Here is a 13,570-nt window from a genome sequence, read left to right as displayed (position 1 = left end):
AAGGGCCTAGGCCCGAAACGTCAGCCTTTCTGCTCCTATGATGCTGCTTGGCCTGCTGTGTTCATCCAGCTCTGCACCTTGTTGTCTCGGATTCTCCAGCATCTGCAGTTCCTACTATCATTAGAAAGCTAAGTGTTTTTATTAAATTATGACTCAAAGCCAGAAGGAAGCAAAGTTTGCCCCAGCATGAGAAGATCTGCTGAGGACTGCTACATAACTGGGATGAATGTCACCATACAGCAGCTATCCAACTCATAACTGGTCCTCTTAGCCCTTCCTAACACCATCGGATAAAGGGACAGATTTAGGCCATTTGACCCATCAAGTCAGCATTGCCTTTTGATCATGTTTTTCAATTCTGTTCTCCTGCATTCTCTCCAGAACCTTTGTTCCCCTTACCAATCAAGAACCTATCGATCTCTGTCTTAAATACACGCACTAACTTAGCCTCCATAGCCTTCTGCGGCCATGAGTTCCACGGATTCACTAGTCTCTAGCTGAAGAAATTCCATCTCAGTTCTAAAGGGTTGGCCTTTCCCTCTGAGGCTATACCCTTGGGTCCTGGACTATCCTGCCAGTGAAAATATCTTCTCCAAACCCATTCTATCCAGGCGTCTCAGTATTCTGTAGGTTTCAGTGAGATCCTCCATCATTCTTATAAACTCGCTCTACACCAACCCAGATCCCTCAACTGCTCCTCATAAGACAAGCCCTTCATCCCTGGCACCATTCTTGTAAATCTCCTCTGGATCCCCTCCAAGACCAACACATCCTTCCTTAGATACAGGGCCCAAAACTGCTCAAAATATTCTAAATGCAGTCTCAGCAGTACATTTCTGCTCTTGTATCCTAGCCCTAACATTGCATTTGCCTTCCTAACTACCAACTGAACCTGCATGTTAAACTTAAGAGAATACTGAACTAGGACTCCCAAGTCCCTTTGTCATTCAGATTTCCAAAGCCTTTCCCCATTTAGAAAATAGTCCATGTCTGTATTCTTCCTGCCAAAGTGCATAACCTCACACTTTCCCACTGTATTCCATCTGCCACTTCTTTGGCCACTCTCCTAGCCTGTCCAAGTCCTTCTGCAGCCTCCTCAACACTACTTGTTCCTCTACCTGTTTTTGTACTATCTGCAATCTAAGCAACAATACTCTCAGTTCCTTGCAACAGTTCGTTAATGTATAACATGAATAGTTGTGGTTCCAACACTGATCCCTGTGGAACTCCAATAGTCACTGGCTGCCATCCTGAAAAAGACCACTTTATCTTAACTCTCTGCCTTCTGCCAGCCAGCCAATCTTCTATCTATGCCAGTACCTTGGCCCTAATACCATGGGCCCTTACCTTATTCAGCAGCCTCCTGTGCAGCACCTTGTCAAATGCCATCTGGAAATCCAAATAGATCATGCCCACTGGCTCTCCTTTGTCTAACTTCCCCATTTCTACCTCAAAGAATTCTTACAGATTTGTCAGGCATGACCTCACCTTGATGATGCCACACTGATTCAGCCCTATTTTACCATGCATATCCAAGTTTTCTGCAATCTCATCCTTAATAATGGACTCTTAAAAACAGAACAGCTGAGGTCAGGCTAACTGGACTATAGTTTCCTGTCTCCTGCCTCCCACCTTTCTTCAACAGGAGTGTTACATTAGCCATTTTCCAATCCTCTGGGACCCTCCCTGACTCCAGTGATTCCTGAAAGATTACCATCAATGTCTCTAATCTTCAGATCTGTCAGCTTCCCCACCACCTTTTCTGTAGTGATGGCCACTCACCTCTGCTCCCGACTCTCTTGAAGTTGTGGTATGCGTGGAATTTACCAGGCAGCAGTTGTTAACAATGCAGTTGGTTTAAGGCTGGATGCAGGGAACAGGTGGGCAGTGTCTGGAGGTGTAAAATAATCAAAATGCAGCTCTTCTAATAGGCAACTGAGGCCTCAGGCTCAGTTTTGGTCAATCTTCAGGCCTCTCAGTTAACAGGCTATTTCTGACACTTATAAATTGACCTCACACTGAAGTTAAAGAATGATCCAACAATCTGAATTATGTAACAGAAACAACACAGCAAATTGGAGATTTAAACAAATGATCCAGCATTTGTAATTAAATTGTTTTAGGTTAGAAAGAATATGTCAAGTTTTTTTTTTATTGTATCATTATGTTTGAACTTATGCTTTCATTTAGTGCAGTTGTTTTGAACTTCCTGCTTCTCTTGAATGCGAGAGCCTAATGGGAAATGACATTTCATCAGTTTCAAGGAGCTGCTGACATGTTGACATTGAGGCACTAACAGAGTATCCTAGACTCTCACACTAACTATCTGCATTGTCGAAACGGCCTTGATGCTGTTCAATTCTGGCATGATGTTTGATCAAAATTATTTGACTTTCAAATTGATGCATTTGGCTCTTTTGTATCTCAAACTATATCCTCAAGCAAAAGCATTTAAGTCTATTAAAGAAAACTGCATGATAAGTTGAAGAAATAAGTCTGTAACAGGATGAACAGAGTCCGGAGTGCCTTTGGCTAATCCAAAGTATTGTCATATTCAGTGATGCACATTGCTTTGTATTCAGGAACAAAGGAAAATATGATCACAATTAAATGTACTTCCATGAATTTCCTTCCCTTCAAATAGATAATAGCACTTCAGTGAAAAGTTCATTAACAATTCCAGCAAAATGTTTCTATGTTTCTAGTCATGAGAATAAGAGGTACTTGGAACAGGAAGATGTAGTGGTTTAAAAACTAAAGGTTCAAAAATCTCCAATGGTAGTCCAGACAAGGAAGTTGAGTCCTGGATGCCAAATGAAGTAATGAGGCACGAATTCCTTTACCTACGAACTTCATAATTCTTTAGTGTCCCAGTTTTCTCAGGATCTCAGCCAAATGGAAACACTGTCCATGCTAAATATAGCCCCTCCTGTTAGGATGTGATTGGGAGGCAGGACTGAACAAAGACATTTTCCGCATCAGAAATAGTTTTGATTCCAGCCTGAGACCTGGAATCTACTTTGAATTTGATGGCCAGTTTGGCTCATTAAAGAAAGTGGAATCTATGAAGAATCCGGCCTGAGACACCTTGCCATCACTTTCCCAAGCAGAAAGCCAGCAGCATTAGTTATATCAATGTTCATGGTCTGTTTATGAAGGTTAAAGGTACACAAGTGAAGGGCATTGATGAATTAAGTATCTTGAGCACTTGAGTAACGAGGGGAGGTGGGATTGTCTGATGGTGCAGTGTTAGTGTCCCTACCTCTGGGTCAGAATTCCAGGTTCAATTCTCACCTGTCTCAAAGATGTAACATATAATGCCAAGACAGATTGATCTGTAAAATCCTCAAGCCCTGGGTGGTGGCTCGGGAAGAGAAAGACATACGTTATGTTGCATACTTTAAACAAATCTGGTATTAAGTAATCAATTGGCTTCTGGTACAGAAGAAGTCTACTTCCAAAGGCCAGTTGGGATCCTGTAAAACAGAACATTCAACACTATTTTCTTGTCTTTCGATGCAATTCCTAAAAAAATGGTGTAGGACCTGTGTCAGTGTGCTGTGGGTTTTCAGGTCTACTTCTTTAACACCAACTCATTCTATCATATATATCGCTTCAAGCCAGCTCCATGGACAATAGTAGAGCAATTAATTAGCTGATCATGTCATTCTCTGTGCAGACATTTGTTGAGGATAAACATACTGTAATACAGAAAATGGTGCAGTGCTCAACATACATAGTTGCAACATTTGTTTAGTGAGGTGCTGAATAAAGAACAAAGGCTTCTTTGCCAATGACAGGTACTGTATGCAATAGGCAAGGAGTTGCATCAACCAGAAAAAGCAGACTGCCTGCAACACTACTGTAGAGTTGAGCAGTAGTGCAGACTGACACTGACTGCATAATTTGTTGAATCATAGAATCCCTACAGTGTGGAAACAGGCCCTTCGGCCCGACAAGTGCACACCGAACCTCGGAGCATCTCACCCAGACCCATCCCCCTATAACCCACCTAATCTACATCTCCCTGAACACTATGGGCAATTTAGCATGGCCAATCCACCTAACCTGCACATCTTTGGACTGTGGGAGGAAACCGGAGCACCCGGAGGAAACCCATGCAGACACAGGGAGAATGTGCAAACTCCACACAGACAGTCACCCCAGACTGGAATAGCTTGAAAGGTAGTAGATGTTGCTTTAAGATTTTCAAATTTGCGTTCATAGATCAAGGCCCAATATGTTGGAGATTTGATAAATTCAGGGCCCAGCCTATTGGAACTTTACTGTTGGTCTCCTGAGGAAAGATGTAACTCAGATTCATGGCTCTTGACAAACCATCAGGTAAAGTAAATTATGATCTCATTTTAAAACGTTCATCTGAATCAGTCACAAAGTTTATTTTCACTTTCTTTTGTATTTATTTAATGTCAATAATAAAAAAACTTTTAGTAATTACTAAAATGTTGGTAATCTCATAAAGGTGTGTTTTTCTTCACAATGGAAATGAAATCTTCCGCGACCCCTGATTTTCTTTATGTACAAATTAATAATTTCACTACATTCTGTGCTTTATAAAAACTAGCAATGATGTGAGTTGTGTAACAAAATTATTTGTGCTGAAATGATACCATTTTCAATAACATCAGATTTATCAAAAATATGCTAACATAATGCGTAAGAAGAGTTGCTCTTTTGCACTCTTTTATTCAAAATAATGACAGTAATTTTCCAAACCTGTTATAAAGCATAAGTGAGCTGAATATTGAAATGGGGGTACCTGCACGTAGGGAGAGGAACTCATGCAGTAATGACTTTATTACTTTCACGTAGTGCCTGGCTGCTGGGCCTGATATTACTACATATTTCCAAAAATGTAACAATATATGCTTGTTAGGCAGCAGAATCTCCTTGCTTAGCTATTAATGTCTGTTTGTTTAACCCAGTACCTATGTACCAGCTGGCTTTCTGGCAGATCCAGAAAGGTGACTAACGACTATCCCTGATGTTTTCTTTTCTCCCAGCCTGATAAGTGTGGAGTACATTGGCTCAAAGCCACCTTCACAGAGAAAAATCACAATCGGAACATTGTAATGGCCACATGATTCACCAATTCAGCAGCTTCTGAACTCTCTGGCAATTTAAGTACATGTGAAGTGACAAGTTTACAGTTTACAGAATAGCATGGTTCACTTTCAGCAATACTTTCTTCAGTAACATATCAGCCATCAGTCAAACTGGCTTGTCATAAAATTTGGTCTTTTAGAAATAAATTATGGCCAATTATCTATTCATTAACAACCTGGTTATATAAAGAATAACTTGACTTTCATGTGCACAGAGGTTTTAATATCCAGAGGTCACCTCAAAGAGTAGTTTTGAAGTGTAGTTTCTACTGTAATGTAGGAAAATGCCGCAACCAATTTACACACAGCACTAAGGCAATATCCAGGAAATCTTGAAAAGTAATGTGGGTTTACAGATAATGTCCAGAACAGTGGGGAGAAGTCCTCTCATTAACATTGAGTATTAACATAATCTTTGAGAGATCAGTTTTAACATCTCATCAAACAGACAGCTCATTGAACAACGAATTACTCACCAAAGTTGTCCTGAAGTCTCAGTCCAAGTTATCTACTCAATCTCAGGAGTTGGGTATGCAAATTTGTTTTGTGCTCATTCTTGCATAAAATAGAATTTGCTGATGAATGTTTGATTTGCCTCTCTGGGCCAATACAGACATGACAATGAGATGACTTTCCTTTTATTTAAATGTAGTACTGGCCTAGTTTTAAGCCTATTGAAAATGCCAGCAGTTATTTTCAGCGTCCTTATAATTTTTGGTGCTGTCGGTTAAGGTTCTCGGGGAACAGTGTAAGAGAAGTGTTAATTTTGTCGAAGAATACTTGGATATATATTCATGACTTACTTTGGGGCCTCAGCCCAGTAGAGGACTCAGAGGATGAACGTCAGGTAAACACAATAAGGGAAGCAGAACCAGAAACAGTAAAGTGAGAACAAAGCTAAAGGGAAAAAAATACCAGTAAACAGAAGGAATAAAACATACAGAACACAAAAAGCAACATCTGATCTGACTATACATTTTATCTGATAATTTTGCAAACTTTACAATATTTTCCATCATCCAGTTGATTTCCTTTTGCCCCTTTCTGTCTCGAATACTCCTGGATGCCAGCAGCCAAAGTGATCCTTTGGGGTTATTTTGGACAGTGAGTTTTGGTAGGCTTTGCGTTTATGAAGAGCATTTTTACTTAGGGTCACTGAATAGTGGTTGGACCCTTTTCCTTTCCTAGCTCAATGTTGCTGAAATTAATTATATGATTCCAACTCTGTGAGGTTTCATAACTCAATAGAAACAGGGAAATTGCACATGTGATCTTTTGGTCTTCATTCCACCTTAAGAAATGCCTTTCCCAACTTTAGAGGTAGTTCAGTTTCAATTTGAAAAGCAAAAAAATTGTATCTGCTTAAGGGAAAAATATACAAACATGTCCATGTTGAGTGCATTTTTAACACCTTACAAAATGATTGGGAAATCTTTAAAACCCAGAAGAGGACAACTAAAAAAGCACTAAAGGGGACAAGGTGAAATATGACAGCAAGGCAGCTAGCAATGTAAAAAAAGATTGCAAGAGTTTTTTTCTATATACAAAGTAAGAAAGAGGCAAGAGTGGATTCTGAAAAATAAGGCAAGAGAAATTTTTGGAGTAGATTTGTAGCTTGGGTTGCGGATGTTGTGATTGGTTAGCTCGCTGGGTTCGTTCGTTGTTCCACAGACATTTCATTACCCTGCTGGGTAACATCATCAGTGCAGCCTCCGATGAAGTGTTGTTGTGTTTTCCCACTTGTTTTTTAAACTCTGGTGTCCGTTGAGCTGGGTTACCTCACTTCCGGTTTTCCTTCGCAATGGAGTGTATATGGCGTCGAGCTCTATGTGTTGATTGATGGCTTTCTCAGTGGAGAACCAGGCTTCTAGGAATTCCCGTGCTTGTCTCTGCTTTGCCTGTCCCAGGATCCTGGTGTTGTCACAATCGAATTGGTGGTTCTCCTTATCCATGTGGATGGAGACGAGTGAGTATTGGTCGTGTCTTTTTTGTTGCCAACTGATGTTTATGTACCCTTGTGGTTAATTTCCTTCCTGTTTGTCCAATGCAATGTTTGTTGCAGTCTTTGCAGGGAATCTTGTATATGACATTGGTCCTGTCCATTGTGGGTATTGGTCTTTGGTCCAGGTAAGCAGTTGGCGTAGGGTTGATGTGGGTTTGTGTGCTACTCTGATGCCCAATGGTCATAGGAGTCTTGTGGCCAGTTCAGATGTGTTCCTGATGTAAGGTAGAGCGATGAATGTGTCAGGGTGTGTAGTATCTTCCTGTTGTTGTGCATATGATCGGCATCTTCTGACCCAGTTTTTCAGGTATCCTTTGTCTTTGAATACTTGGAAGAGATACTCTTCTTCTTCATGGCGTAGCTCTGTGCTGCTGCAGTGTGTTGTTGCCCATTTAAGTAATGCTGAAGCTACTGGACCTATGTCTCACCACCCACTTCACCTTTAAATATATGAACAGATCAATGGGACACCCATGGGATCACCTATCTCCGGACTAATAGCTAAAGTGGTGATGCTGGGACTTGAAAGTATGGCCCTTCCGCTAATCCAACCGAAACTATGGATATGCTACGTGAACGACACCTTCATCATTATTGAACAGAGGAGACACATGAACGAATAAACAACACCCTCACCGGGAACAGATTCACCAGAGAAGAGGAGAAGAACAAATAGCTCCCATTCCTGGACGTCATGGTGGAATGCAGAACAAATGGGGAATTCCTAACAAAGGTACACAGGAAAGTCACACACACTGACCAAGAACTGAATTTCAATAGCAACCACCCTAACACCCACAAACGAAGTTGCATGACAACATTATTTAAACGGGCAACAACACACTGCAGCAGCACAGAACTACGCCAAGAAGAAGAAGAGTACCTCTTCCAAGTATTCAAAGACAAAGTATACCCGAAATACTGGGTCAGAAGATGCCAATCACACGAACGACACCAGGAAGATACTACACGCCCCGACACACTCACCACACTACCTTACATCAAGAACACATTTGAACTGACCACAAGACTCCTATGACCACTCGGCACCAGAGTAGCACACAAACTCACATCAACCCTACACCAACTGCTCACCCGGACCAAAGACCCACTACCCACTATGGACAGGACCAATGTCATGTACAAGATTCCCTGCAAAGACTGCGACAAACAGTATATTTGGACAAACAGGAAGGAAATTAACCACAAGGGTACACGAACATTAATTGGCAACAAAAAGACACGACCAATTGTCACTCATCTCCATCTATGTGGATAAGGAGAACCACCAATTCGACTGGAGCAACACCAGGATCCTGGGACAAGCAAAGAAGAGACAAGCATGGGAATTCCTAGAAGCCTGGTACTCCGCTAAGAAAGCCATCAATAAACACATAGAGCTAGACCCCATATACACTCCATTGCAAAGGAAAACCGGAAGTGAGGTAATCCAGCTCAACAGACACCTGAGTTTAAACAACAGGCGGGAAAACACAACAGCACTTCATTGAAGGCTGCACTGATGATGTTACCCAGCAGGGTAATGAAATGTCAGCGGAACAACGAACCAACTCAGCAAGCCAACCACCCACAACAAGAGAAGTAGTAATAGGGAACAAAGAAATGCTGGAGAAACTGAACAGGTACTTTGCATCAATTTTCATGGTGTAAGACATCAGTATCATACCAGAACACTATGAGAGTCAGGGAACAGAAGTAGTGTCGTGGCCATTACTAAGGAGTAGGTGCTGGGCAAGCTGAGAAGTCTTATGCTAAATAAATCACCCAAACCAGATGTACTACACTTCAGGGTTCTGAAGGAGATTGTGGTGATCTTTCAAGAGTCAGGGAGGGTCCTAGAGGACTGGAAAATGGCTAATGTAACACACTTGTTTAAGAAGGGAGGGAGGCAGAAGACAGGAAACTATATATCTGGTTAGTCTGACCTTGGTCATTGGTAAGATTTTAGAGTCCTTTATTAAGGATGACATTGCAGCGTATTTGGAAGTGCATGGGAAAATAGGGCTGAGTCTGCACAGCTTTGTCAGGTGGAGATCATGCCTGACAAATCTGTACGAATTCTTTTATGAGGTAATGTCAAAGATGTGCTTTATTTGGATTACCAGAAGGTCTTTGACAAGGTACCACGCAGGCATTGAGAAGGTGGGGAGGCTGCAGAAGGATTTGGATTGGCTAGGAGAATGGGCAAAGAAGTGACAGATGGATTACAACCTGGGAAAGAGTGAGATTATGCACTCATCAGAAAAATAGTGGCGTGGACTATTTTCTAAATGGGGAAGGGCTTTGGAAATCTGAAGTTAAAAAGGGGGTTAGGAGTCCCAGTTCAGCATTATTTTCAAATTAATTTGCTGGTTCAGTTGGTAGACAGGAAGGCAAATGCAATGTTAGCATTCATTTCAAGAAGGCGAGAATACCAGAACAGGGATGTACTGATGAGGCTGTATAAGGCTCTGGTCAGACCCCATTCAGAATTTTGTGTGCAGTTTTGGGCCCTGTGTCTCAGGGAGGATGTGCTGACATTGGAGGGTGTCCAGAGGACGTTTACAAGAATGATCCTGGGGATGAAGGGCTTGTCATATGAAGAGCGATTGAAGACTTTGGGTTTGTACTCAATGGAATTCAGAATAATGATAGAGGTTCTCATTGAAATTCACAGAATACTGAGAGGCGTGGATAGAGTGGATGTGGAGAAGATGTTTCCACTTAGTAGGAGAGACTAGGACCAGAGGTGAAGGGATGGCCCTCTAAACTGAGATGAGAAATTTCTTCAGTTAGAGGATGGTGAATCTGTGGAGCTCATTGCCACAGAGGGCTGTGGAGGGCAGGTCATTGAGTGTATTTTAGACAGAGATAGATAGGTTTCTGATTAGTAAGGGAATCAAAGGTTATAGGGAGAAGGCAGGAGAATGGTGTTGAGAAATATATCAGTCGTGATCAAATAATGAAGCAGTTTCATTGGGATGAATGGCCTAATTCTGCTCCTACATCTTATGGTCTTGTGGAAAAAGGAAAATTGAATACAGTATTCGGAAAATAATGAAATTGATCAGATTGTTTGGAATGTAATGGATTGTCAACTCCATTCAGTTTCAGCAAAATGAAAAGTGAGCAAAGTGAGCCCTATGTGAAGCCTTAGCTTCCCCCAATTCTTTTTGTGTTGCTACCCTGAAATGAGACTTATCTGCAACCTCATATTATTCCATTGCATGTTACAGCTCAAAGGCAGTGAACTCCTCTCTTCCAGTGAACAATGTTCAGGAACTGTGAATTAAATCAGACCCTTAAGAGCCTTGCATTCCAGTATTTGTATCATTAAGCTTTCTATCTGAAGCTTTATCAGAGCTGGATTTCGGAACCTGAAGCAATAAGTGGGCAGCTGCTTGGTGAGTGCCACAGTCTATAATTAACTGGTTTATCTTTTCCTTTCAGATTTTTTTTCCTGCTTGCCTACACTGTCTGCATTGAAAGCAACTACTAATGCGTGTGCATGTGATCACTATGAACCAATTACAATTGCATCTTACCAGCAGCCAATGGTAATGGCAGAAACGAGAAACATTCCAGCCTTAGTTTCTTGACTGATTGGTTCCCTTAAAATAGAAGGTGCAGTCCCATCACAATAAGCAGTCCAGTGATTGTTGACAAGGGCGCCATTGTTTTCTGTTGGATACAAAACCAGCAAATGAATGGGAGCAAGATGACAGCAGTGTGATAAAAAAAATGTTTTCAAAAGAACCCAACTGATGTCAACAATGTAGCTCCTTTACAAACATCAAATTTAGCATCTTTAATCTTAACCAGACACAACTCAGTGAGATTTTATTTGATAAAATGTGGTTAAAGTACAGCTGGGTCATATGCTAAACAGCATATTCTCCGCACGGTGCTGGAGAAATAGTGAGCTGTCTAGTACTCAGTTTTGGAGAGTACTTCAGTGTAGCCGACCACCTCTGGCTAGAAATCCACCCACTGATCATAAAGGGCAATGCCCATCAACTAACATATAGGCACGGCTTCCTCACCAGGTCTAACAAATTTCTAGAAACCAAGACAAAACAAGCTCGCTCACTCTTTGTGTGTTCACCCTGGCCTCTATGCGGATTGAAATAAGGAGCTGACAACTGACCTACTCTATCAAACTGGAGTTTTAGTTGGTCAGTGTTACTTTTGGGGTGGTCAACTGGAAAAGTGTGTCAGAAGCCATTCCCACCCATTTCCTGGCTGTGAAATGGCTAGAGCCGTGGGCTCCAGTTACATAAACAAAATTGTAAATCCAGAGGGGATGGATCATGAGATCACAAAGGAAGGGTAAGAATATTCATTCTTCATTGGAACGTGATTCATTTTCCTTCTGTACCTACAAAAATAGCCTGTAACTTACTTAATCAGGGCCTCTTTGAGACTATCACTAGTAGATGTACTCTGACCAGTTCATAAAGTTAGTTATCAAGGCCTACATTCATCATTGGAAATTAATTTTAATCTTTCAAGGATCCCACCCATTGATATAAGCAGACACTTTGGACAGCCAATTTTAGCTCTGCATAAAAGTTGCAACAGGCACAGTATCGACATTAACTGCACAAAATGTGTATCTAACAATTTTGAGTCTATACTCGCCAATTTTGACATGTTAAAATGAATATCTTACTGGTTGACATTTTTAGACCATACTTTTCCTTTGATACAGTGAAGGCTGGAGGACTCAAGAACTAGAGAAACATCTGATTAACACAATTTATTTGTCAATCATTATAAGTTCAATGCATGTCATGCTTTTGGGATCAGCACCAATCTCATATCAATAAACTCATCAGGAATATATACACTGAGCTGTTTGACCACTGTAGAGTCCTGAATAGTCCTGAATAGCCCTGATGAGTTACAATTCCAGAAAAGTACCTGTGGTGTCCCATTTTTATTCTATTCAAAATGTAAAATGAATTCAGTGCTAATACATAAGTGCCATTGAGAGTGGTGGAGATAGGTTCAATTGACGCATTCAAGAGGACATTAGATGATTTTTTTTAAAAAATGAACAATGTGCAGGTTCATGGGGAAAAGGCAGAAGTCAAAATGCTCAGAGAGCTAGTGCAGACATGCTGGGCCTAATGGCCTACTTCTGCACTGTAATAGTTTTGTGATCCTGTGAAGATGTAAGTACCTTAGCTGTGTATAAGGTTAATACATGAGCATTTCTGGGATCACACAGTATCCTCAAACTCTTGCATGTACATAGTGCATCTTTGCCTGTTTATTTATTATTCTCCAGTCATTTCACATAGTTGAAATAGTCAGATTAGCAACATTCATCTCTACTCCCTTATGTCATAAAATATCATACATGTTCCAACCATCACTCACTACTGATACTTAACACTTCTTTACCAGACACCACTTAACGTTTTTGAAGTGTAGTCACTGTTGTGACTATCTCACAACAATTACTATTTCTAACACAGATTATATTTAAAAATAAACTGGGAAACCTGTTTAAAAGACTGCCCACCAACAAATGTAATTACAATGGAAGATGAAAGGGGTGGGGAGCTGTCATTTGTGGTTATGTAGCTGAGAGGTTTGACTTCACATTCATTTGCATTTTGCTGCATAGGACAAAACATTTTAATATGTAAACTTTAGTTGGATTTTACTGACAAAGTTTAAGCGGTACTAAACATAGAGCAGTGCAATCAAATCACTCCTTTACGTTTTCTAAGGGATAAAAAAAATACACTTCTAACAGAAAACTATTATTTTCTGGCTCATGGGAATTACGTCTCCGAACATGTTGATTACAAAATATCTAAAAGCATATATAATGTTGATTTCACCTAGCGCCAGAAATGCAATCTTTTGCTTTACCTGCAAAATACTTAGAAGAAAAAATATTCTACTTCATGCTTCAGTTGTCAAGCAAGCTGTAATATGTCAAAGTAACTAGCTCTCAATTAGGACCTGAGGCAGGGTCTGAGATAGGGCTCCTACTGCTTACAATCAGATCCCATTTATTCCACTTCCTTCCTCTCTGAAAATTTACCTGTTCCAGTGAGGCAAACAGCGCAAAATTGAATCTATTGAAAGGACAAGTTGCCTATGGAGACGCAACAACAGCAACTCAGTTGGAATACATAAATAAGCCTAAAGACCAATTCTTCGACCTGTCTTTTCAAGCACAGGGATTATTTCCTAAACCTATGTGTCACTCTAAAAATGTTTTAATGGAATTTCTAAGCTATTAATGTAAGGGGAAATGACGGGTCGTGGTGTTAGGTACTTGAACCTAGGTACTTTTTTTCAGAATGCGGTTTAAATCCCATCATGGCAAATGGTGGCATTAAAAAAAAAAGTTCTGGAATTAACTTGAATGATGACCATGAAACATTGCCATGAAAACCCATTTGGTTCTCTATGTGGTTTT

The 13,570-nt window shown here is 40.7% G+C and overlaps 1 long non-coding RNA gene across 2 annotated transcripts in view; it reads right to left on the bottom strand.

Moving 5' to 3' along the window:
* Positions 1 to 10,776, bottom strand: part of LOC125486472 — a 35,536-nt gene extending 24,760 nt beyond the window's left edge. The window contains exons 1-3 of one of the 2 annotated variants that reach the window (XR_007265131.1): positions 10,674 to 10,776; positions 5,930 to 6,023; positions 3,423 to 3,476 (exon numbers count right to left, since the gene is read on the bottom strand). This is a non-coding gene — a long non-coding RNA (uncharacterized LOC125486472). Of the gene's footprint in view, positions 1 to 3,422; positions 3,477 to 5,929; positions 6,024 to 10,673 lie in introns of those variants that run through there. The other variant, XR_007265132.1, reaches the window with a different exon arrangement.
* Between the last annotated feature and the right edge of the window lie 2,794 nt (positions 10,777 to 13,570).

This window comes from Rhincodon typus, chromosome 29 (assembly GCF_021869965.1).
Source record: "Rhincodon typus isolate 14 chromosome 29, sRhiTyp1.1, whole genome shotgun sequence".
Classification (NCBI taxonomy): Eukaryota; Metazoa; Chordata; class Chondrichthyes; order Orectolobiformes; family Rhincodontidae; genus Rhincodon; species Rhincodon typus.
The sequence above is the reverse complement of the archived record's forward strand: the minus strand, read 5'-3'. Positions and strand labels throughout refer to the sequence as shown.